The sequence below is a fragment of the Lichenostomus cassidix genome, chromosome 1, assembly GCF_008360975.1.
Source record: "Lichenostomus cassidix isolate B80296 chromosome 1, HeHo_3.0, whole genome shotgun sequence".
Lineage (NCBI taxonomy): Eukaryota > Metazoa > Chordata > Aves > Passeriformes > Meliphagidae > Lichenostomus > Lichenostomus cassidix.
This window is the reverse complement of record NC_139479.1, coordinates 109,594,030-109,619,781: the sequence shown is the minus strand read 5'-3', so window position 1 is coordinate 109,619,781 and position 25,752 is coordinate 109,594,030. Positions and strand designations below refer to the sequence as shown.

Below are 25,752 nucleotides of genomic sequence, written 5' to 3'. Positions count from 1 at the left end.
TTGAAGAACATGAGGAATCAGGCCAGGTGGAAAGCAGACCACTTCCTCCCACTCTGCATACAGAGTTACTCCTTTGTGTAACTTCCTTGTGTGTTACAAAATTAGCCTTCAGATGGTGAGCTGAGCTCTCTCCATCAGCCCTTCACAACACTGGAATGGTCCAGATGGAGCTGTTTTGGGGGCCGAAATCTTGGTATCAGCTAGTTCCTCTTACTTCAAAATACTTCAGAGCATTCTCTTTTGTGTCTGTATTAATGTCCCAGGTATGATTTCTGGGTGAAACCCCAAGCTCTAATCTCCTTCTTTATGGGATCTGCTCTTTGGCACATTGGCTTCATTTTGAAATAAGCATGAACTAAGGAGCTGCAATGGATGGGCCCTTTTCCAGAATAGGGGCCTTCTCTTAATATCCAGAACAGCCTTTCTGACTGGCCCCTGTGATTATTCTCTAAGCCCAAATAGTTCTCATTATAAAATTGCCAAAGTCATGGATAGCATGAGTCTTTCCTCACATACTGTTAAATCAGTCATGCGAGTAAAACTGAAGTTCTGCATCCAGATCTGTAGGAAGTTTGAAGCACAAACTGCATGAAACTTACTTGGATTTAGGTTTTCTTTTCTTCCTGTCCTTTTGGACTCACACGTGTTCTCACATATGCCATATGAGTATGGTAAAGCAGAGCCAAAAATTAAAGTGGTAGTTAGTGTGCCATTTTTTTTTCTGCCAAAATTAAAATTGTTTGGCCCTACACATGCTTACACAAGATGTTACTGCTTTTAGTTTAGCCCCTCATTGTAGTAATAACTTATCTCTGATAGATAATTAATTTCTGAGGGTATTGAAACCAGGACTTACGTCAGGAAATGGTCTCAGTCGGAGGAAAGTTAAAGGGTTGATATAGGAATTAGGTGATGTAAACCTGTATCCTCTCTTAGCCTGTGATGAGTTGTTCACTGCTGTGCTTTCTCACTTCAGCAGCAGGGAATCTATGAACAGTAACAATACCAAGTATTCAGTCTGGCTTCAGCTGTCTTCCAAACTTCATCTGCAAGCAAACTCCTTCGCACTTACCTTTTATATGTCTCAGTCTTTGTATTTTTTCTGCCTAGATAAATGTTAACTTTCTGTTGTTAGAAATGAAACAACTTCATCTGGCAAACTCTATTATAGTCACATTTTGATTGTAGTTGCACCAGTAGCTCTCCTGAGGAATGCCCCTCCAGTGAGAGGCAAGGGAACCTCAATACCTCACAGGGTATTCTCACATACTCTCTGTTTAAGTCATAAGTGATAATCACCAGGAAGAGCATCAAGTGCTCCATTAATGACATTAAATCAACCCCATAGATCTCCCTATTTCCCAAAATCCTGTGAGGCTACATGAGGGTTTTCACAAGCTTCATCAGGCTCCAGATCATGCCTGAGCAGTGCTTGGTCTCAAAAAATATTGATACCAATCAAAACCACAGTGTCATCCAGCTATCCTTCAGCTGTCTATACCACAGTATCCTTGTCAGGTGAGCATTGGTGGGCAAGGAGAGTGACAGAACAGTTGTCTGCTTCTTGGGCCAGTTGAAAGCCATAGCTAGGTGAATATATGAATTGTACTGAAAAGTGTTCTTCTTAATAGCCTCTGTGATTGCACCATAATTGGTGTGTTTTAATGAGGCATCAGATAAGTTTCTGCTTGCTCCCAGTGTATTCATCTCCTGACAATATCTCTGCAGCAGCAGCTGCATAAAAAAAAAAATCACAGCAAAGGTGTATTAAAAAGGAGGAAAAAAAATCCCCTGCCAAAAACCAGTATTAACTTTGCTATGATTGGCCTGGCTGAAGGGTGAAACTCGATAATCAATAACAACAGAAAACACTGGGTGGGGGTGAAAGCATGACACATATCCCAAGAGGAATAATAAAGTATGCCCTGCTTATATGGTTAATCTGCTCTGTAGGCTTGCTCTGCAAATTTAAGGAAGATTAAATTTCAGATATGCTGTTTCTTGTTTTTTCTGGCAACAATAAACTTCAATTTGAGGGAGGTGGGGGAGGGAGAGGCTGAGTGGGGAGAAAGAGCCACAGTAAAGTGTCTGCTGTCCATGTAGTTTTGCCAGACTGCTGTCTCAACTGAGAGCTGTGATCGAGATTTATTGGGCTTAAAATATGAAACAGACCTTTCATGTTGGAATTCTAAATATCTTCTTAAGCAGTAGTGAGTACCACCAAATGCTTAAAGGCAACACACTAGAGTTCAAATCCACACAATAGTTTCTTCTCTCTTGTGAGCCAGCAGATTGTAGGAATCTTGCTCTGTCTTATTTTTGAGCTGGGGAGCGGGTATGTTGAATGTTATTATCATTGTCTGAAAACCACTTTGTCTTTTAATATTAGATTTTGGCTCAGATGGTCAAGATTGCTTCTATTTGAACATGTGCCTTGAATGGGCAGGTTTATCACTTAAGTTAATAAAGAAAATGCTTGAATGCGTGCAAGATGCTTGCATCTTGGTAGCACATTTTACCAAACTCTCAGTTATGTAGTGGGCGCAGGAACAGCTTGGAAGAGTTCTGGGCTATTTGTTTCATCCATTTTGCCAACCTCCTGTTCTTCTGTTATGCCAACAGCGATGTTCTATGGGAAAAATAAAGCTGCCTGCTGGAGAAATTAAATCCAGAGCCAAAATTTCCTCTGTGGACCTCAGAGGTTAGGGAGCAAAATCCAAAGCCTGCCTTCTCTCACTATAATTATGTTTTAAAAGTATATTCAGAAGAACTCATCTTCTCCTTCAGTTTATAGTAGGTGCAGCAATGAGAATATATTGGGATTATTAGGCTGTAGAGCATTGTTTATGCTGAGATCTGACTAGGCTGCTGGTCAGGTAGCAGTTACACTGAACTTTTGGTATAAAATATTTGATTATTGCAGATTTTGGTCATTGAATGGAGTTGCAACCAGAAATTAAAGCCTGGATAGCAGTTTCTTAGTGGTTTATAAGACATGAGTCTTCAGTAGCAGTTCTACCAATAACATGTGGACCAAGTGACCTGTTGACTGTCCATTGCACATGTGCTCAATGGCTTTTAATGCCATCTGTCCCAGTGGCACAGGGTAAGAGAGAAAATAGGGCAGAGCAAGCACCAAAAGCCACAGGAAAAATAAAGAGTAGAAATTTCTGTATCTTTCTCTCCTTCACAAAGAATATCACTTAGAAAGGATGAAAGAGATTGACAACAGTAGGGAAGTCCCTTTCTCTACTGACTGGTAGATGCATAATGCCTGATCCACAGGATTCAGCACCTGAATTGAGTTTCTTCTCTGAAGATGCTGTATTTCAGCTCTGCTCAAAAGACTCTTACATCCCTTTTCATTTCCAGGTACACCCTTTCATAAACGAGGCTATATCTCATTTCATTATTCCGTGTTAGTCTTCCATGGTAGATTAACATGGATACAGAATCCCAGTGGTCTTGCTCTGAGCAATTCAGTTGTTGACTCCTGAAATAAACAATATTTACATGATTCCTTGGATTGAAAAGGCCGCCAGTAAGATCATGGAGGTGTTACCCAGACCATTTTTTGCTGGGGATTTGATGATGCCTGCAATGCAGGGACAATTTGGAAGTGCTGTATTCCTCATGCTTTAGAATTTTGCACCAGGAATGTAGCAGACAGGTGTTCTGTAGTTTGCCCTTCCTGGGGAAAAACTGGTGAGCTGAATTTAGATTTGCTTAAAATAGCCTGAGATGTTTTTAGCTGAAGGATGATGATACTTTTGAAGCTGACTGGAATCCTGTGAAGGATCCTTCACTCTTTAGTTCACTTGCCACCACTGCTCCAGAGCCCAGATTTGTTAACATTCCAGGCATGCTGCAGAGCTCATAATTTACACAGTATTTGTACTTGGAGTGGGTTGTAGAGTGATGAAGATAGAATGGATTCACTATAATTGTTGTTTATTTTAATCAGTTATACATCTCTTCTAGTTTGGATAGTCTTCATTGGGCAGGTCATTTATGGTTTTGCACTGTGAGCTTTATTCCTTTTCTTTATTTGTGTTTGTTGGGCCAGAAGTAGAGCAAAACCCATTGTCCTCATTATCTGGACAAAACATCAGTGCAGGATGTATGTCAGTTTAGTCTATCATAAGTGGTTTTTCAAGTCATGATAAAATTACCTGGTTTCTCCAAAATGAGTGTATGCTTTTCTTTATACCATACTTTACCCACTGATTCTGTCAGGATACAAAAAAGTACTGCTTAACAGTTAGCAAATTTGATAGGAAAAAAGACAACATGGAAATCCAAAGCCTCTATGAATGCTATAGGAATGGAGGAATATGAGTTTTCTGTGCATAATATGCTCTGTAGATGTGCTGCATTATTCATTCATCATCACTGGAGGAAGGCTGAAGGTTTGCTGCAGAGTAAATAATAAATAAATTGCAAGGAAAAGAAAAAATAACAATGTAGAGAAAACTCCATGTGTATTTGATTTATTCTCTGATTTGATATGCACAACTTGAGTAGCTGGTGGTCCAATTATTGGTCCAAAATGTTAGGTCTGGAATAATGAACATACTTTGGACTCATAGCATTCCCTTACGCATTGACCCTGATCCACTTTTCGTTTCTTGTGTAATGTATGCTGCGTGGCACTATAGCTCCACAGTGGTCTGACATTTGCATTGGCAGCAGTAGGATTCCTGGATATAAGGAGAATGACAATAGCCAGTGTGGGAAGGAATGGGTGACAGTCAGGACACTAAACAGATGTAAAATATCTTGTCATTCCTCTCAACAGCTGTCAATCACAGGCCCTTACTAAATCAGACACCCCTGAGGGTGACAGGCTCTGTTGTCTTGTTATCTTCACAGGATGTTCCCAGCAGGAAGCATGGTGGCACAGCTTACCTGGGAAACCCGGGCTCCTGCAACCTCTATCTTTTTAGACAAGTCTGAAAACAAACAAGCATGGTAAGTGGGAACTCCTTTCTCTTTGGGAAGGCCTCTTGGCACACATGGCCTCACTGGAGAACTGGACACAATGGAATTAGAATCCAATTTGTATCAATTCCCATCAGGATCAGATCAACTCGTGTTATCCTATTAGCTTGCAGCAGCTAGAGAAACACACAGATGGGTCTGTGTTCTGAAGACCAGGACAAAGCCTTGTTATGCTTTTTTCTTGCCCCTCTTCCCTCCAATGGGATTACAATGGTCCCTGTTGTCTCTCTTTGTTTCAGCACTCCTTGATTGACAATACCCTGGGAGATGTCACTGTCCTTGCTCCGTGCATTGTAATAGCCTGGAGTACCAAGGGTGCTTTAGGACCTTCGTCCCCTCTTGTTTTTCAGGTGTTGTAAACATCTGTCACTGCACCACAATGACGACCTCTTGTTGAGCTTACATGGCTGATGCTCTATCACTCAGTGTCTGGGGAAGATGCAAGAGAAAACTTTAGGTAGTGACATGAATAGAGGGCAAAGAAATAGGGCAACTTTATTATGGACTATCATCTCAAAGTAACATGTGTGGAATGTCAATTTAATAATAGAATTGACAGCTTTTCTCTGGTTTCCGCAATGCCACAAGTGTTTCTTTGACAGTTTAAAAAATAGGCCCTTTGTGGCAGTCAGTGAGTGGCACTACATACATTTGTGAATGCCCTGCATAACTGAGATTCCCCCAAATGCCACTGTCCTAAGACCAGCCCCAAGAATCCTTCTGCATTGACTCAGGGTAGTGGTGCATGGAAATCTGGCGAGCCTAAGTAATGTGAAATATGGTGTACAGTAGCTGGGAGGATGCAGAATAACTAAAGAGATGCTGAGTTACCATTCTGTCAGAAGGGAGTTTCTAAATCAAAGAGGATGCACGTGCCATGGCAAAAGTTGCTAAACAGCTGGTAATAAATTTTCAGATGTCTGATGACAGTTTTTTTCCCATTTTTCATTCAATGAGCACTCACAGAAAGCTTCCACTTGCTCACCATAGAAAAATACTAGTGACAAAACTAGAGGTTCATAACTTTTTTCCCATTTTTCAGCCAAAAAGTGAAAAAAATAGGAAGGCAGAAATGTACATGATTTTTCTTGTTTGTTTTTTTTATCTGGGGAAGAAATTCTAACTAGTTCCTCTGGTTTTGTGTTCATGAGTACAGCTGTTCTAGAAAGCAAGGGACATAATCTGCAGAATAATATTGCTCTTCTTCAGGCTGCAAACACAAGGATAAATCAGAGATCTCTCTTTTTTTAATGTGTTCTTTCCAGTGTTGAATCTGACATGAATTATCTTAGCAGAGACCAAGGCACGTTTCATAACCTTTGCAATTTTAAAACCATGAACTTTTAAGATTTTTAATTATAACTCTAAAATGACAAGTAGATACCACACCTTTGTTTTGGTGTCGGCTGAGGAATTTTTCTTCCTCTTTTGAGGAACATACTCATTCTAGGAAAGTAAAGGTGACTGAGAGCAGAGAGGAAAATAGAAAAAAATTAAAATAGTAATGTTTATATTTTGGGAATTGTAATTTACATTCCTCTATGGCCATGGACTTTAATTTTGGCTTATAAATTTGGACAGTTTATTTATCTGGAAATCTAAGGAGAGGGCCATCCATCTAGCTTTTACTCATTTTCCTGAAACAGTTTCCCAACATATACTGACAAATATATGGGAAACATATAACTATATGAAAAAGAAAAAACCTGTTTCCTTACCATTTGGTGCTTTAGTCAAAATGGTTCTCCTTCATAGATGCAATTTACAGTGACTGGTTGAAATTGAAAAGAAGCTAAGTCAAGGAAAACATGTCAACACTGAGAGCCCTTATACATTCCATAAAGCAAAGCAAACAATCTTTATTCCTTGTGATGTGTTGGGAGAAAACAATAATTGAGTCTGAATGAAAATTCATTTGTTCAAATGAGCTGCAAAATAGCCTTAAGTTTTCCTCCTGTAGCAATTTCATGAAGAAAACAATTGCTTGTGTCTGTTAGGAGATTTGTCCTATTTCTCAAATGCCAGACACACATACTCTAAATCAGACTATTTGGTAACTTCGTAAAGTTTGAACTGAGTAGCACTTGGACTTAGGACAGAAAGACAGCTTAAGGATGTGTTCATTCTTCTGGAAGGAAGGGATCTTTCAAGGCCCCTCTGGTCTCAAAATTTACTAAGAGGTGCAGGCTCTTTTCTTTTCTGTATGAAGGTTTTATGCGTTATGTAAGAGAAGTCTTTCATTACCTGGTTCTCAGAAGCTAACATGAATGTTCCTTCTCTGATTCTTTCATTTATTATAGCTTAGAATTAGAACATTAGTGCGCTGTCAAATGTACTTTACATCGTTTGTTTCCCTTTTAAACAGTCAATATCTTTGAAGTGAAAGCTTAAGTCAGACAAGCTTAGCTCAAAAAAAAGGCATAGCATTACAGTGCTGTCACTACAAGGAGCTGAACCACAGCCAGTTTAGGCAGTATTATATCATTGGAATTAAACTGGTTTCCTGTCCTCTTGAGAGAAAGTCTTTAAAAAAGAGAGGGAAGAAGAAAACAATATTCTTCTTGTTTGACTTTTCAACTTTATGGCCCTGTGCAGTCCCCCTGTCACTTCCATCCTCCAAAGAATTATGTTTCTTTGTTTGGGCATCCAGGGCTTCTAATTGGATGTCGTCTCTATTGAGTATTGAGGTCCTTCTGGTTACATTTCATGAGGTACTTGTGTTGAGTTGAGTTTAGCCACAGTAGCTGTAAGAGAGGTTCTGTCACTGGTGGAAATAAACTCCCTCAATTTTTTTTATTTTTATTTTTTTTTTTTTTCAAAGGCTGCGGTCAGAATGGAGGAGCACAGCACTGGACTTTTCAGGGTTATGCCCAAGACACCACCAGGAACTGGCCTTGACAGGCTTTTTCCTGTGCCATAAAATTTGGTACACAGTGTGCTTTGTAAACCCAACCTGCTCGTAGTGCAATCTATTCCTGCCAAAGATTTGAGATCAAAATGCCCTGTGTACTGTCTGGATGGATACAAATGCTCTCCAAATACTTTTTTTTTCTTTTTTGTTTTTTTGAGTCTAGAAAGACAGAAAAGGCATGAATTAACTTTTGGATCTGATTGTGTTTTGGGGGGCTGACAGGACAAAGAAAACCAGACAGTCTAGCCCTTACTCATGCCTCTTTGGTCACAAAAAACATCAGTTCAAGGAACAACTAAGAACACATTTCTGAGAGTTTTAGTCTGCTTCCTGTGTGTAAACAGAACAAAAAGAAGACTTTATCAGAAATGTTGCTCACAAAACAGTTTGTCTATATCTAATTTGGAGACAAGGTTTCAGTCAGCTTGACCTCACAGTTAACTCAGGCTGGTGGTCTCAATCTGACACCTAATCAGTATTTCCCCACCTTGCCATTATCCTGTCTGCAGTTTGGCATGATCTGTGATTTCTCCTCAGGAGACCCCAAGTTGTGCAACGCTGAGGCTCATTTGGGTTGGGAGAGGAAGCTCAGCTGAGCTCCAAAGGGAAGCTTGCAAGAGACTATGTCTGCACTCAGCCACCACCACCAGTCTCATATTTTCACCATTAAACTGAAAAATAACTAATGAAAGCCTGGAGACTGCAGTTTAGCTTCAGTGAAATGGAACACAGCTCGCAACAGTTGTGGAGACTGAACTCCAAACGAACTGTGAGAAGCTTCCAGGGCACAGCTGTTCCCCCAGCGCCCATTTGCTCCGTGCCTGGAAGGTTCTGGACTCCTCACAACTGCTAATTGGTAATGATAGCACAGCAGGCAGAGCAGAGAGGCTGTGCCTTTGTAAAGCTCTCCACAAGTGCCAGTAAAGCCACTCTGGAGTAAAGTGCTTGACATCCCAATTCACAGGATTAATTTTGCACATTTTATCTATGGGGCGAAAACAAGGGTTTTTAGATTAAAAATAGTTTTCATATCCTTATTCCTTATTTTTTGTGGGCTTTTTTATTTCACTTTTATTTTAACCTCATTACTTTGCTTTACCCAGATAAAATCAGAACTTTTGCTGAAGCGTAAAAATTATTTTTAAATGCTTAAAAGTTGTATGCAGGCAAAATGTTAGCACTTGTCACTTCATGACATGAATTTGATATATTGAATTAAAGGAAAAAAAATCCTTTTCAAACAGAGAAATTTCTGTAATCTACCACTTAGGACTTGTATGGTACATGCTTCAGGCACAGGGTGAGGTGATGATGATTGAAAGTTATTGGAAAATTAGAGAAAAACTTACCTGAACCAGCACAGTGAACAAAACAGTCCACCAAAGGAATGTGGTTCTAGTCACTGACTAGTAGAAAAGGTACTGTCCCTGATTCATCCAATTTTAGTCCTTGTTTCCCAACAAGGCCTGGGAATCACATTCCTGTTGGCTGGCCTCAGACATCACTTGGTCTCACAGAGGATAAAAATTTTGGTCATGTCTTTTACCCTGAAGGAAACCTTTGCTGTCTTATTCTGCATTCCCTTTGCTATGAGGAAAGCCATGCTCAATTCCTCCTTTATCTTCTAGGTCAGCATGAATTCAGTTCTTTCTAACCTTGCAAAATACATCCGTTCTGTGCAGATTCTGCCATTGTTTCCCTTAAAATCCTCCTTGTCCTCTTACATATACTTCATCTTCTACTCTCTTGCCAGTAATATAGAACCAGAGAGTCATTTAGCTTGGAAAAAACCTTTTAAGATCATTGAGTCCAATTGTAAACCTTACACAGCCAAGTCCACCATTAAGCCATGTCCCCAAGTGCCACATCCACACTGTGTTTGAACTCTTCCAGCCCTGAGCCTCCTTTTCTCCAGGCTGAACCCCCCTGGCTCCCCCAGTCACTCCTCATCAGACTCATGCTCCAGACCCTTCCCCAGCTCTGGTCCCTTCTCTGGACTCTCTCCAGCCCCTCAAAGCCTTTTTTGAGTGAGGGGCCCAAACATAAACACAGGACTTGAGGTGTGGCCACACCGCTTCTGAGTGCAGAGGGACAACCCCTGCCCTGCTGGCCACACTATTCCTGATCCAAACCAGGATGCCATTGGCCTCCTTGGCCACCCAGACACACCTGGCTCATGTTCAGCTGCTGTCGACCAGCACCCCCAGGCCCTTCTCCACCAGGAACAGATCAGGTCAGACAATAAAAATCAGGTCTGACAATTTCTAGCAGATGTGATCTAGATATGATTTAGACAGCTAGATATGATTTAGACACAGATGTGATCTAGAGACAGCTGGTTTAAGATCCAACCAAGCCTACCATGTCACTAAACCCTGCAGGCCTGACTTGTCATACAAGGCCTGTGAGAGAGGAGCAGCCTGGGGACACACAGCACTATCCTCACACCAGCAAACGCCTCAAGGGAGGAAGATCAGCCCTTACAGAGACTTTACATAGACACTCACCTGCCCTGTACTCCCACTCAATTCCTCCATGCATTGTAAATCCCTTAGGGTGGAGAACTTGAGCATCTGCAGGCACAGGGCCCAGTTGGCAGCTAGCAATCGCCAAGTGCAGTGCTTCCACTGTCACCAAATTCACTGCTCGACCTGGCACTGACGCTGGGACTCACACTGGAGCCTGTTGGGTTATTTGTCTGGTTTACTGAGTCTTTGCGGAGATCTCAGCTGTTTTTCCCCTCTGCTGGAGCACACAGTGGGGCACCTTGCTCAGCATGAGGAAGGGCAGGCTGTGGTGCAGCCTTTGCCACAGCCATGCTGCAGAGCCCTGTGCCTCCTCCTCGGGGCTCTCCTGCACCAGGAGCAGCTGGTGAGCAGACCACGGGCGAGAGAATCAGCATAACACATGAGCTTAGAGAACAAGAGAGTGTCTGCTTTGCTGCAACACAACTGCTAAATGCCAGGATGACTTTTTCTGGGGGAGGAGGGAAAACGTACTTAAGGTGGTGCTAGGTGAGGAGAGGAGGTCTCTAGAGCAACTTGCATGATTTGACACAGGCTTTCCTTTTACCAAATTCTTTAGAGAGAGGTGCTTATCATCTCTGAAAATGAAATCCTGAGCAGGGCTACATATGCAAGCCTCTCCCTTGTTATAGATGCTGAATCTTCTGAAACTTCACAGAAAACAATGCGGAGATAGAATACCAGCAATGTCACAATAAAGTATTTTACCAAGAAGTTGAGTTTCCACTCCAACACACTTATGTAAAAACACTCCCTCTGTAGAACAAGACAGTGCAGTAAACCAGTTTGTCCAGTGCTTATGTAGGGCTCTTGTATTTGTAGCAAGTGCATTGTAACCTGTGGCATGTCTACCCTCAGAACATCCCCACAAAGTAATGAATGCTCACAGGGGGTGATATGAGGCTTAGAGAGTCAAAATAGGGTACCAAATTTGGCCACCTGGTAGCTCACTGCTTCCCGAAAATCATTGCCCCACTTCCCTTGGGTTGGTACTGGGATTCGTCTCACACCTTGATGGGTTGAGGTGATTCTGCTCTCTAAACTGATAGAAATGTGTTATTCTCTCTTGCTGATTGATGTTCTGTCAGTGGGGTTCAGAAAATAGCTAGGATGAGGGCAAGAGAGGTGATGGCAACTTGAGGCAAAAAAAAAGATGCATGGAGTGGGGCCATTTCTATTACTTAAAGGGAATCTTCGTTTAGATGCGGATAATGATTTTCTGAACCTGAGCTTTTCTTAGCAACACGCCCACTTGTTCAAAAGCAAAAACGAAGCAACCATGTTACAAAACTTCACCTGAAGTGCCTTAGCTCAGGTTACAGCAGGACACCAGAGGCTGAACAGAATGGGTTGAGATTGAATTCAAGTCTTCAGGGTTGAGGATGACACCATACCTTTGGGATCATCCTTCCTCCATCTCCTAAGCTTTTGTTCTCTTTCGTTGTTCTGAATTCCATAAAAGGAGACTACAGGAAGAGAGAATTTTCCTGACTTCATTATAGTTCCATTAAATACACATCCTCCCAAACATCCTCAGTTCCTTCCACAGTAATGACTTATCAAGCATTACAGTAGAAAATAGTTATGCATTGCATAGGGCTGCTGTGGAGAGCAGAAAAGAATGTGATTGTGGAATTAAAGTCTCTGTATTTGAGCACTTGAGATGGAGAGCTAAGCTAAAATTACATGTAAAACATTAATTTATCCATTTCCTGACTATAATTCTTTGACTGCCCAAGCAGATGGTTGCACTAAGACAGGGTGGGTGGGTTTTTCTCATGTAAAATAGCAAGTTGTAAGTTGTTCCTAATAATTTAATTATTACTGTATCCTTAACCACAAATAATTTCATTCATTAACTTCAGTCTTGGCTTTCCCTAGGGTATGATTATTATGAAGTAGATAATATTTTAATCTGATCAAATGTTCTGCATGTTAAAATAACATGGGTATTTACAGGCCATAATAGTTATAGGTTTGAGTCAAATTTAAAGTGACTTATCCAAAGTTTCACATTGGGGTGAGATGTCCATATTTTGGGAAGGAGGGACTCTGATTTGAGAGCAGCTGTTTGGAAATAAACACCCTCAGATGTTGTCTTTAGTAACTACTAATCAGATAATTCTGCTTCAAGAGAAGCTTCTTTCTTACTAAAAGAAACATGTTGTCTGAAGCAGAATTTTTCTCAGCAATATTGCCATTTGTTAAGGAGCAGAACAAAAATATTTAAGTGATTTTAAATGAATTTCACGTTTACCTAGAGAAAAACTTCAGCCCAACCATCTGCAGGAAAAGGCCACTATAATTCACGTTTCTATAAACATGCTGTGATGACAGGATTTTTAATACTGCACCTGAAGGAAAAAGATAGTGTACAAATGTAGTGCACCTGCTGGCTTGGGTGTTTATATGATCAGCTAAGCAGCAGCTCTTAATACTTCCCAGCAGATCTCTGCCAGTGGGCCTGCTATAAATCCCTCCACAGCCAGACAAGTTGGCCTTTATTTTTTTCATATTGCTCTGGGCATCTCACATGACATTCCCAAAAAAGGAATTGTACTACAAGCCTGCTCTGATTGCTAGTAATGACTTAACTGCAGAGGAATTATAACAGTATGAATAACAGTGGTTTGCACTGTGAATGCCTGAGCTACTCCAAAAATGCCAGAGCAACCAATATAATGTGCTTCTCACTCATAACTTTGAAATGGGAGAGAAAGTCAGGGCACTTTACAACTGCTGCTAATCTGTAAACATGGGTTGTTCATTCAACAGCAGGAAGCAAAAACAAATGGAGAGCAAATAATATTATTAGCTGTTATTGGGTGTTATGGAAGCAAAATTATGTAAATTATTAAATTGAAAAATGTAGGAAGGGAAATAAAATTCCCCCTTATTTAAAAAGGACAATTTGAATGGACATGTTGTCAGTAAAAAGTTTCTCTGTGCATGCTGGTCCTATTAAACAGCATTAGATTCCTGACTCTTAGCTTGAAAGAAGCCAACACTGTATATGAATTACACTGCGAACTCCCTGGGGACAGAATCCTCTTAATTGTTCTGCCTTCCAGCTTGTTTAAACTGGCCTGTAAGTTTGGGCTGTACTTGTAAGCTGTTTCTAGATAGATATCTAAGATCCCAACAAAAAGACTGCAGATTTGAAATATTTTAAAAGGCAGCAATCAGATTTAAAAAATATAACACAGGTATCTTCAGCAAGGCCATTGAATTACATACAGAGCAGGGAGGTGCTTACAAATGGGCACTGCCTCTCAGTGCTTGTTCATGGAAAAAGCTGGGAATTGCTGATGTATATGGAGGGCACATGACAGGAGGGGAAAGACCAAAATGCAATTTGCAAATCAAGCACAGGGAAGTAAGGAAAGCCTGGGTTTAAGCTCAGCAATTCACAAGCAATTTCAGCCACTCTCCAGGCATGATTTAAGCAAATTCTTTGGAAGGGTTTCACCTGCAATTGCTACTGTGCTGGTAATGAGTAAAGCAGTTTCCCTCGCTGTGGCTGGCGCTGCCTGGCAGCACTGGAGGAGTGAGAGCCAGGAAGGGCTAAGGGGAGATGTTGGAAAGGCTTTGCGGGAGTGTAAGGCTGTTTAGAGCTTGTTGAACCAGCACTCTCTCTGGTGGGAGCTGTGATGGGTTCTTACCCCAAACCAGCCCCCTGAAGGATGGATTTGACCTCTCTGGCAGGGGAGGCTGTGAGGGAAGCTGCAGGCTCCTGTGGGTGCTTCCCAGCAGGGATACATCCCCAGACTGAGCGAGCTCCTGTGCTTGGGTGGGCAGCTCCAGGCCTGGAAGGAACAAGTCTGTCACTGCAGGGCTCGTGCATCCACAGGAAAGCTTCAGGGCTGATGTTTTGGCACCCTGGATACCTGCTGGTGCCTGTCCTGCCACCACAGAGCAGCCTTCAGGGCAGAGCCTTGCCACAGGCAGCTCTGCTATTTGGAGCTACAGTGAGAAACCAAAAGAATTCCTCCTTCCGTGCTATAAAAACCTGCATTCCTTCCTTTGGGCAAAGCAGGCTGGATTTCTCCTTGTCTGAATTCTCTGACTTAGCTGTGCAATTTGCCAAGAAGTCTGCCTCCCTGGAAAAGAGCAGTTACCACTAATTGTTTTGCCTGGGAATCACTCTTAGGAGTTGTCAACCAAAGCTGCCTCCTGGCAGCTGCCCAGGTTGCCATAGTTCTAGACAAAATGAAAATTTTATTCAGTGAGGCATCTGTATCAAAGCAAGAAGTGATGGAAATATCAGTCAGCAAAACTTGTGAGGTTCTGCCTAGGAGTAACTGTGCCTCAGTACTTTACACCATTGTGAGAATGATGCTTGCAAAGAGGATGAAACTATGAGAGCTGGCCATGGATTCATAATTCCATATAAGGAAGAATTCCATTTTTCAGATTTCATTTTTCTCAAGATGAAGCATGCCTTTGGTTAGAATCACTGTTTTCTCAACCAACTTTACTACCTGAGCAGAAACATAAGGGAAGAAAGATCAATGCTTCATGGTTTACACATCAGCCTTCAAAAACTTAATTCTTTGGAGATTTTATCAAAGACACTAAAATAAAATCTTTACTGTTATGAACAAAAATTAGAAAAAAAAAAGACTTGCAAATCTGGGACACTATTTTCTCTGGGGTGACAGCATGCTCCAATGCTCAGTGCTTGTTTAGACTGTAACAGAATTGCTAAGAATTTTTGGAGATGTTTGCCATGGTATGGTAGTGTATTTAGTAATTTGATCATTTTTCCTTTAAGGAAAGAAAATTACTAAAAAAAATGGCTGAAATGATGGAAATATTATCAACATTAAAAAGTCATTTTGAAAGGAGAGGCCAAAGTTGAACTTGGGTTGAAAAATCATTTTTTTAATCACAGAGGCAGATCAGCTGATACTCCTCTTTTTCACCATGGTGATTCTGTTTCTAATGGCAGACACGCAAAGCATTTTGCCGAGAAAAAATATGGTGATTTAGTGTAGTTTGACTCTTGATACAGCTACCCGTTATCAGAAGAGAGAAGGATGGGCTGACCTCGCCTCCAATCCAGGGTTCTCCTACAGCATATCCACAGCCACAATTCTGGGTTTTTTGGTAGACAGACTTGCTGGGTTTATTCCCTTCTTAACACTTAGGACTAAGGGATTCTAGGCTCCTGTGATAAACTCACAAATAGGTTAATTTGCAGGGGTGTTGGGAAAAAGTAGTGAGAGTTCCTGGTGAAGTCAATCAGTGTCCAGGCCTGTAGGTTGAGAGCACAAAGAAAACATGAGGTGTGAGGGGGTGAGTGTTGTTTGCACGTTTGCTTTTTTAAAAAAAAATCCAGCTTGATATGCATGATATTTGGTACTTATTATTATTTTGGTGGTTTCTTGATTCTTCCATCCTAGTTAAGCTGCCTCCCAAATGTGAATTAATCAACCTTGTGCCTCACAAATACATTTTGCTACAGCTTCAGCCCTGAGCTGGGCTTTGCCTTCTGCTGGAGGTTCTTGTTTGAATCACGGGGTGATAGCTCAGAATTTGTACTAGAGGGGAGATTGTACAGGGAAACTCTGTGGAGTTGGATGCTTGCACGAATAGGTAAACATTCTAAAACACAATTCCTAAGGTCCAAGACAGCTCCATTTTGACTTTGTAGGCTGTGAAGATAAAGTGATACAAATATTTGTGATCACATCCAGTTATATAAAAAACCACCCCCCCAAAAAAAGGTGCAATCCAATCAGTTTCTTTTTATGTATCACTCTCACTAATCTGATAAGAATTTCGATCTCTCTCTGGAATTTTACTATTTTCTTTTAACAAAGCAATTATATGGAGTGCAGTCACAGATAATTTGCATTTGGGTTTTTCAATGTGCATTCTTCAGAGTCCCAGGGCAATAGTGGGATGCAAAGTCTTGTTAGACTATTGGCTTTATTATCCAGCTCATGATTCACAGGAAAATGTTGTAATGACCTCTTACACCAGCAACTAATTCTTTTAAAAGATGAAAGTTATTTCTTCTCCTGGCACAGATAGCAGAATCTGCCTTCAAAGAATGATGTGGCATTAATAGTACAAGCTGCCCAACACTTCTAAAGGAGTAAAAACAGCAAGAGCATTTTTTTTCAAGTGTATACACAAGCCAGCTGTATTTTTTTTTATCCTGTGCTTCAGAGGCAGAACTGTTTCCTCCTGCTACTCAGACGCAGCACATGTTAGCAATAAGTGAATCATATTTAAGATGGAGAAGAAAAACAACTCTGAACAGAAGATTGACCCAACTCCCAAATCAAAATTAACCTATAAAACTTGGATTCGTTCAAAGAACCTTTCACAACTGTGCTGGCTGTTCTTAGTGCAAAAGTGCACAGGGTCTTATTCCAATCTGAAATGTGCACCCTAAAAGAGCACCCAGATAAAGAGATCCTTTTTTTTTCTGCCATGGGCATTCATGTCATTTTTCTCTTTTCTGAACTATACTGCTGTGATTTCTTGTCCTGAATGCTTTTGATAAATACATGCTTCAGAATATCACTTTCCTTGTGATTTGACCTTTTTCAAGTTTCTTGTCATAATTCATTGTCTACTAAGGCTGATTGAGTGATGTTCCTTAGCTTAAATGAGTTTGCTGCTTCCCTGGTGGTTCTACTTCATCAGGACAGGCAGCAACCATTTCATCTCAGTAGGCCTAGTGAATCAATCTGTCCTACAGATTTTCTGATTCTAGAGATGAGGGTCCAAGAGGTTTACAGCCATGTTTTGTTTTGGATTAATTTACTCATGGTTGAGGTGTTTTATATCTGTAATAAATAGCTTAACAGTGTTTTGATCTTTCCTATTTCTGTGGGAAGTGTAGCCTGATATGTCACATTTGTCCTTTCAAAGTGATGCATCACTGGTGGATTCATCATTTTCTAGGTCTTCCTCCTTCTTGGTCTATTTGGATTCACGAGCATGAATTTATAGGAAATATTCTTATCAAATGCTAAGTGAATTATCTTTGTTTTAATTTTCTGTTTCACTTCACCTATGTCAGTCCTCAGGTTTTCCAGACCTTTTTGCATTTGCCAGTGCATAACCATTTCATCCATAACACTTAGTACCCTGTGACATTTTTGTGCCACCACCATTAATTAAATAATTAGTTTTGTTGCTTTTTTTCTGTGTCAAGAGTTCCTGTCAGCAAATTATAATCTCATTTTTGCCATTGCCAGATCTTAACCTGCTCTGTAATTTCAATGAAATGAGGGGGAAATGCACTTTTTAATAAATTTTGTGCATGTTAGACTGTATCTAAAGGGCTGAGCATATTTTGGCTTAAATCAGCTCGTTTCTGGTCAACTGCTATCTTAATAAAATAGAAGTTACTTATCAAAGATAACTTTAGTGAACATATGCTGCATTTTCTCCCTTTTTCCTGTTTACGCCTGTTTCTAATTATGTCCTCCAAGACCTTTTCATAGCACTTGAATATTACTGTCCTTTTTATGTGCAGGTATTATTGGCCCTTGTTTTTCTTTAGCTGCCTTAGTTTTTAAAGCAAAAAACCCCCACCTCTTACACCCTTCTTACAGGGCCTGGGATTTCAAACATAAAATCTGTCAGCATTTTGGGAAAAGAGGATCTAACTCTTCTGATAGGAATGTGTTGCATTTCAATTTTTGGCAATGTGCTTCTCTATTACATGTAATGACTCCTCATCTTGCTGTCTTCTTATCCTGCATTCTGCATTCAAAATTTCTTCATTAAAAATGGAGGCAGAATATTAATCCTGCCTTAGAATACGAGTGGGTTAATTTTTGTCTTAAACTTGCCCCTTGACTACATGATAAACTAACTTTTTACCTATATTATCTTAGATGTGAAACACATATCTGACCTAGCATAAGGGATCCACACTTTTCTGGTTCCTTGTTCCCAGAATGCCTCTATGTGGCAAAATAACGTTCCTAAAACTGTTCTGTATCTGAAGACTTAATACAGTTAATAAGCTTAATACACTTCTCAGAAGAAGTAGGAAAAATTGTCAATCTTTCTTCATAAATAATTTTTTCTGTGCCTGTAATAATTGTCAAACCTCTTCTTTAATATATCACCATTATTTTTAAAGCAAGGTGCTGAAAACTACATATTTCAGCACAGGCTTTATCAGTTTGGAATAAAATTGAAGAGTTACTGTATGAGACTATTTCATACAGTATACTATATTCATACAATTACTATATTAAACTACTAACAGCACCAAATCCCAACCAGTACAACCTGCCCCTTTCCCTTCCTTTTAGAAAACAAACCACTGATAACTCTTTTAAGTGATTTGGTTGATTTTGGGTTTTTAAAGACATGGTTTTGAACCTGCCACTCAGTTCTCCTTCCTAATAAGAACGTGGCTCAGGACACCATCGTATCTTCCCAACAGCCAGACCCAAAGTTCCCTTCTCTGAGAGGCAATTAGTTGGGGTTGACATGGTTTGTTCTGTACCCATGCAAGCAGCAGCTGCAGAGAGCTCTCAGCACAAGAGCTGGGGGAACTTCAGATGAGGCCATCACTCCTCTGCTGAACACAGATTAATTTATGGCCTCTCTGCTCTGGTGGAGTACTAAAATTGTATGCTTTTAAAGTTAATGGCAAAGTAAAGCAGTTACCCTTTAGTGTGTTCAATTCTGATGCAAGTGCTGAAAATCCTCCAAAGACAACGCTGTCATTCTATTTTTGAAAAAAATAATTACTTGATGACCTCCCTTTCATTTGGAATTGAGTTTAGCCTACTGATGTCCAAAATGTTTGGAGGCCAAAGCAGTATAATGTGAGGCTGAGCTCTTGTCTTGCTAAGGATCATCCGTAAATTCATGAAAGTGAAAAACCCAAGATCTTTAATTGTACAGAAGTGATGGCTTTGCCTTTGGTTGGGATCAAAGGCTTGCACTGTGAGCATTCAGTAAATGGCAAACACATCTTTGTGCACTGTGGATCTGGCACTTCCAGTGCTTCAGAGCAGACAGAGTAGTGGTAATGAGAGAATTAAATCCATGTGATTAGAAGTAAAGCACCAATGATGTAATAAAAGGCTGGGGAGCATCTGATGATCTGAAGATGGGCTGGGCTAGGGAAAGAAAGTTACATCTTCTGCTCTGGATGTCAGGCTTGCCACCATTTCTGACTTCCCTGCCTTTGCTTTTTTCTTCTCTCACAAGTGCTCAGCACTGAGTTTTCTCTCTGGCTGTGAAGCATTCCCAGAGTTGAGGAATGGGAAATACAGCTGGGTGCTCTGCTTTGGTTAAAGTTGGGTTTCCTGCTTTCATGACCTCATCACACCCAATGCTTCTGCCCATGTATGCACATATGATGACCATGACCCAGCAGACTTGATTCCTGAGTCCCAGGATAAATTGTGGATGAATCTCAAGGCCAAAGTCTCATTTCAGGGCTGTTGTATGCACTGCTGCCTGTATGTTTCCAAGCTGCATCTTGCCTTTGAGCTTTCTGTTGTTTTTTGGAGGAAACTGACCCTGCAGTGGCTGACGTTGTTGAGGTCTCTAACACTGAGTGCCACCTTATATCTGCTCTGTAGTGACAGAGGTGACAACACTTCATTTAACAGGCTGCTGGAGAAGTCAGCAAGTTCAGTAAACTACACTAGAGGGAGAACCCAGAGCAGTCAGAAAAGTCCTGTTAACTTCCCTTGACAAAACCTTGTGTTTCTGGAGAAAATGCCTTCATTTTGTTTTAATTTTTTCCCCACGCTGAAAATGTGAGGGGAATGTTTGAAAAAATGCTGTGCAGACTAATTCTCCATCATTTAACTTATTCATTTTAATTAATGGCTGGTGTCTGACCAATATGTAATTCCTGAGAGACTGATCCTTTTTCCCCTGCACCGTGGTTGTGAAAGAAAAGGAAAAATGTACTGAGTGACAAATAGTATTTGAAATAATTGAAAGAGGATGAACAAAGCGCAAATTCTAGGAACTATGGTCAGAGGCTGATTTTTGCATTACTCATTCTTTTATTTTTAACTCAAATTAGGGACTGACTTTTTCTGTACCAAATCTAGTGCTGTGGCGTGGGCTCTCTTGTTGCTGCAATATGGCTAAATATAAAAGTGCTAATGAGGCTTCTCAATAAAAATACTTGGTATTCCAATATTCCAGCTACAAAGTGTGAACATCAGTGATGAATGGTTTTCAGTTGGGTCACTGATCGTTCTCTTTCTTTTCTTTTTTTTGCCACTGGATTCCTTTAAATTGTTGTCTTTTGGGTAAACAAAGTATTGCAAAAGTTCTTTCTGTAGAACGGAACTAAAATGAAATTGGAGTAAAAATGCAACTATACTCCAGGCGTTAATTTCAGTGCTGGAATGCTGCTGCAAATTGGATTTCCTTTAAAAATTGAGTGTGTTTATAACTGGACAAATTACACAGGCACGGATATCAGATTCAAGGAAGAAGTATTTAGAGAGAGGTTTTCTATTTTTCAGTAAGACTTTATCACCTTTCCTTGTGGAAACTCTTAGCTCAGAATGGATCTGTGAGTTAGAGCTTGACACGAAGGGACCATGGAAACTTTGGTTAACTTCTCCTGCCACCTCCTGGACAAAGTTCCAAACAGCTTTTCCCATAAAACCTGAGGCAGCACAGCCTTCACACTAACAGCCATCGACTTGTGAAATTATCCTAGCCTCCCTGCTAGTAACTTTTCATCATAAAGCAATAACCAGCATGTCATAAATTAAATTTCTTCCCCAGGAAGCTTCTCTCAGTCACCAGAGTTGAATACCAAAAAGTTAAACGAAATGTTTTAACTTCTGTGAAAACAAAACCCCTCAGCACAAAGGTTTCATGTCCTAACTAGCAAATTTTCTACCTGAGATAGTGCTGTCTTTCACTGATAGCAGGGAAAGGGAAGAGTCACACAGATCTTTAATAACCTTTGTAATAAGTATCTTAAATGTGGGCATGCTCAGACTTTGAAACACATCATAGGACGTCCTTGTCCTAACATTAGGTGTTCCTTTTTTTAATGAGTAGGTTTTATGGTAAATTGCCCTAAATAAAAGAGGGAATGCTGCAGAGGGGTGAATATTGGTGTGAGTTTAAGGCAGTCATTACAGATCTGGCATTGCTGTTCAGAGCACTCAGGTGCACCCAGATGCAGAGAAGTTTTCTGCTCCAAATCTGACCACTGAGTTTGGATGCTGGCTCCTAAAGAGGTGTTCAAGAATAAAAAATGTAATACTTTCCCAGTGGTAAAAAGCAACCTAATTTCCCTCCTAGCACCCTGAGTGGCTGTAAATACTTCTGTTGATGTTATTTGCAACTAGCATTACCAGAGGTGCTCTGTATTCTGCAGTCACAACAGTGAATAAATAAACACTGTGCCCCATCCCCTCTAAATACGTTGATCTTGTTGTTTTGAATCTATTTTACTGAATTTATCTCCCTGAATTACTATTTACATTTTCTTTTAAAATTTAAAATTCCTTAGCATGATGATTTACTTTGTTTGAATTCCTTGGTGTGTGTCTCCAGTGCTGTTATGTTCCAGAAAAACAATGCATTGGTTTGTACCTGCCAAAGGGTTTCCATATTTGTCAACAGGTTGCTGTGTAATTTAAAAATCATACTTTCAGTGCTTAACTTCCACTGAAGAGTGAAATGCAAACAGTGGCTTTTTTATCTTCTGGAATATTCCCCTGGTTTGGATATTCTTAATTTGCATGGGTAGGATGCTGCCTTTTCTAAAAGGCTTGGTTGACAGAAGCTCTGAGAGTGAAACCTCAAATGAACCAATATAATTTCATTTTATCTCCTGTCTAACTCAGGCCATAACATCCTTGTAATTCCTTCATCAAACTTGTAATTTATATTTGAACAGTATTCTATCTCAGAGAAAAATAGCCAGACATGAGTGTGTAGCTTTCCTTTGTCCCAATGACAGATGAGCTTTGCTTCAGGATTATTGATAGAGCAGTTAATTCACTTTTAGGCCAATGTATCTGCTGCTGATGTGGAAGTAGTAATGGTGGAAACTGAATTACATAAAAATGGTAGATTTACCTCTTAAAATTGCTGTTCTTGGAGCAATTAAGGGCTACATCAACTCAGATTAAACTTGGTAAATAGTTCCATGGTAAAGAAAATCTAGAAGTTCTCTTTATGTAATGTTGCCAAAGCGAAAAGTTACAACTCTTCCCCTCAAAGTTTTTCAAAGAGCTGGAACAAAACCCTATCTGATTTTAAATAAATCTAAAATTTTAGTTTATCTTTCAGTAAGCAGAGAAGGGAAGTTAGCTGTTTTTCCTCCATTTCTCTTTAGGGCTGTGACTTCACAATTTTCCAGTTTCTGTAGCATGTAACAGTTTTACATGTGGAACAACAGTCACCTGTATAGTCAGTCAGCTGGGAGGTATTTTGCAGCTTCAGAAATACTGCTTTAGGTAACATTCCATGTCTTAATCCTCAATGGATCAGTTAACAAGCTTTGGTGTCAAGGACTCTCTTAAAATAGAGTTTGGCCCGTAGTTTTATAGCTCACATCATGAAAATACCTTGGGTGAAACATACATGAGGAGATGTGATAAACAGAAAGTACCCTCCTTACAAAGCACTTCTAAAAGGAAAACAACTTGGAAACACAAAAATGGAAGTATCAAGTCTGTTTTTTTCCTCACTGGGGGACAGAGATGGGCAGGGTGGCAGAGAAAAAGCATAATAAAAATAATGGCTGCCAGTAAATCAGAAAGGAGTCTGAGCTTAAAACCCATCTCAGATGTTGATTTCTGGCCTGATGGTTCAGCATCAGAACCTTGGCATCTGTCATGAGAAACCTCAAGCACAGTTTTGTAGCCTCTTGTACATTGCCACAGCATTTAAGGAGCTCTTCTCCTTCCTAAGGTTTGCATTCGTGTGAACCAAACTTTGGCACGGGCAAGAGGGACATTCCTTTTCCAGCTTTTAGCTGGCAAGAATGCTGCTGAGAGACTTGCAATTCTGTAATTCAAAATTTAAATTGTAAATGGAAGTTATATCTCTTTATAAATACACTGAGGTTGAGAGTTATTATAACACCACTGCAGGGGTAGCAAATGAACCTGAGGACTTCGCAGTACCTTGGAAGGAGTGAGACTTGGGGGTTACAGGGCCACAACCTGAGAGATTGAGAGATGCTTTGAATTCTTTGCAGTTTTTTAAAACATTTTTTTCTTCTCTAAGATATAATAATTTTATTTCTGCAAGAAACTGGTATTAAATCGTGCAAGAGAGTTCTTTTTGATTTATGTTCTGATTACGTTGCATCTTTTGTATTTTCTATCTGCAGTAATACAGAAATAAATAGAAAAATATTTGAAAAATGCAAGGTTACTGAACATTTTTGTGTGATCAAAACTTGGGGCAATAAGGAAATAAACTGGAGAATTCTTGGGAGGTCATTAAAGTTTTTATCAAGTGAAAGTTGCTTTTAATTTGCAAAGATAATTTTTTTGCTGTTTCCCCACTAATTCACAGAGAAGTGATGTGAAAATGGTACAAATCACCACTGTCCTTGGCTCTTCCTCTGAGTCTGCAGTCTGGGTTTCTGCACAATTCAAATTAACTGAGACACCTTCAAGGAATCTGAATTTAAAATTCCAGTTCCCACTGAGGCTGGCATCCTTGCTCACTTCCACCGTCCAGAATTTAGATTTTCTCACCTCAGATGAAACGTATTGCTTTGGAGGTTTCCATCCCCAAAGCCTACAGGTGTTGTGCCCAAGTGTTGTGAGAGACCATGTGCCCTCTTTTAGCACATGGCATGATGCCACAGTGTCTCTGGCATTTTTCTGTCACCACATAAAATTTGGCATAGGCAGTAAAGAAGGAAATTGGGAAAATGTTACAGGTAGTCAGGCAGGTTTAGAAGATTTGTCTTCCAGTAGGAGCTGCTTGAAATTAATATTATGAGAAGTGAGATTTACAGCTCCTCCTTAATATTGAAAGCACAGAAACCAAAATGTACTTCTTAAAAACACTCTGAGATATGGATTTTTAACAGCACTTGACATTCAAATCAGACACCATTCCAGGTTAGGGCCTACCTGGTGAATATTTAGTTGCTATCTAAGGTTTCTAAAGCAATTTTTTAAAAAATCACAGCAGATTTCTAATGAAATATATGACTTTTACTGTCTACATCTGCTTGCTTCTTGTGTTTTACAAATATATTTGTGATGTACTGCGTGTGTCACTGGGAAGAAAATACATGGAAATCTTTCCACAGTGTATTGGCAAATTTCCTGTGCAATACATAAGGGGGATTGCTTACCAAAGTGCATAACTTGGTTTAGAGGAATTTCCAAGGAGTTTGTGTGTAGATTAGTGCTGGCAGTCTGTTAAAGGTGTTGGTCTTTATGGTTTTTTGCTAACACTGCTAAAGCAATGCAATGTGTGAGGGGATATTTAATTATATCAGTCTAGAAATTCCTTACATCTTTGTTCTTAACATACTGGCTGTGTTTTACTGCTTCTTTTCTGGAAGTCAGTCAGAACAAGTGTTCCCAAATCTGATATATCTGGGCACCACCAAGCAGTCAGGTCCCTGCTACAGCTCCAGGAATGGCTTTGTCACATCCCATGTGAGACAAGGCTCCACTTTTTCTTCCCTATCGTAAAGTCCATGTCCTTGCCCAGCAATCCAAAACCAATGGCCCTATTTATTTATGTATTTTATTTATTTTTGTATATATACATAAAAACGTGTGTGTGTATATATATGTATACACATGTATACATAGATATATAGATATATATAGATATATATACACGCACCCTATATATATGTCTATAGCATATATCTAAGCATAAGAAAGAGTGTGGAGCTTGATTTGCCATGGATGATGGAACAGCAAACCCCATTTTTGTTTATTCTTTATAATTTATAATTTTGCTTAAACGTTTCTTTTTCCTAGTCTACTAGCTGCAAATTTATAGTGTAATATACCTCCAACTTCCCTTCCCCCTGCCTTTTCATTAAAGGCAAAATAAGTTTCTCTTTATTGTTCCTAACAATAAGATCTATAATAGAAATGCTCAGGTTGATGCTCAGACAGCCTCCAGCTTCATTTACTCTTTCATCCCCACCTGAGCCTGACATTACAAATATCCTGCCTTTTCAGTGCAGCTGAATGAAAAATAATCTCAGTTTATTGCAGGTAGAGCCAAGAAATAAAACTTGCATGAGCAGGAGAGGGAGAGAAGGATAGATATGGCTTTGGTTATGCATTTCCCTTTTGAATGGGTTGTGCCAGCTAAAAGGATTTGGGAAGTGTCCTTCCT

At 40.0% G+C, this 25,752-nt stretch overlaps 1 long non-coding RNA gene across 1 annotated transcript in view; it reads left to right on the top strand.

Moving 5' to 3' along the window:
* The window catches only part of LOC146445529 (uncharacterized), a 68,505-nt gene that overhangs the window by 28,663 nt on the left and 14,090 nt on the right, over nt 1-25,752 (top strand). The window contains exon 2 of the long non-coding RNA XR_014855291.1: nt 4,873-4,971. This is a non-coding gene — a long non-coding RNA (uncharacterized LOC146445529). The remainder of the gene's footprint in view (nt 1-4,872; nt 4,972-25,752) is intronic.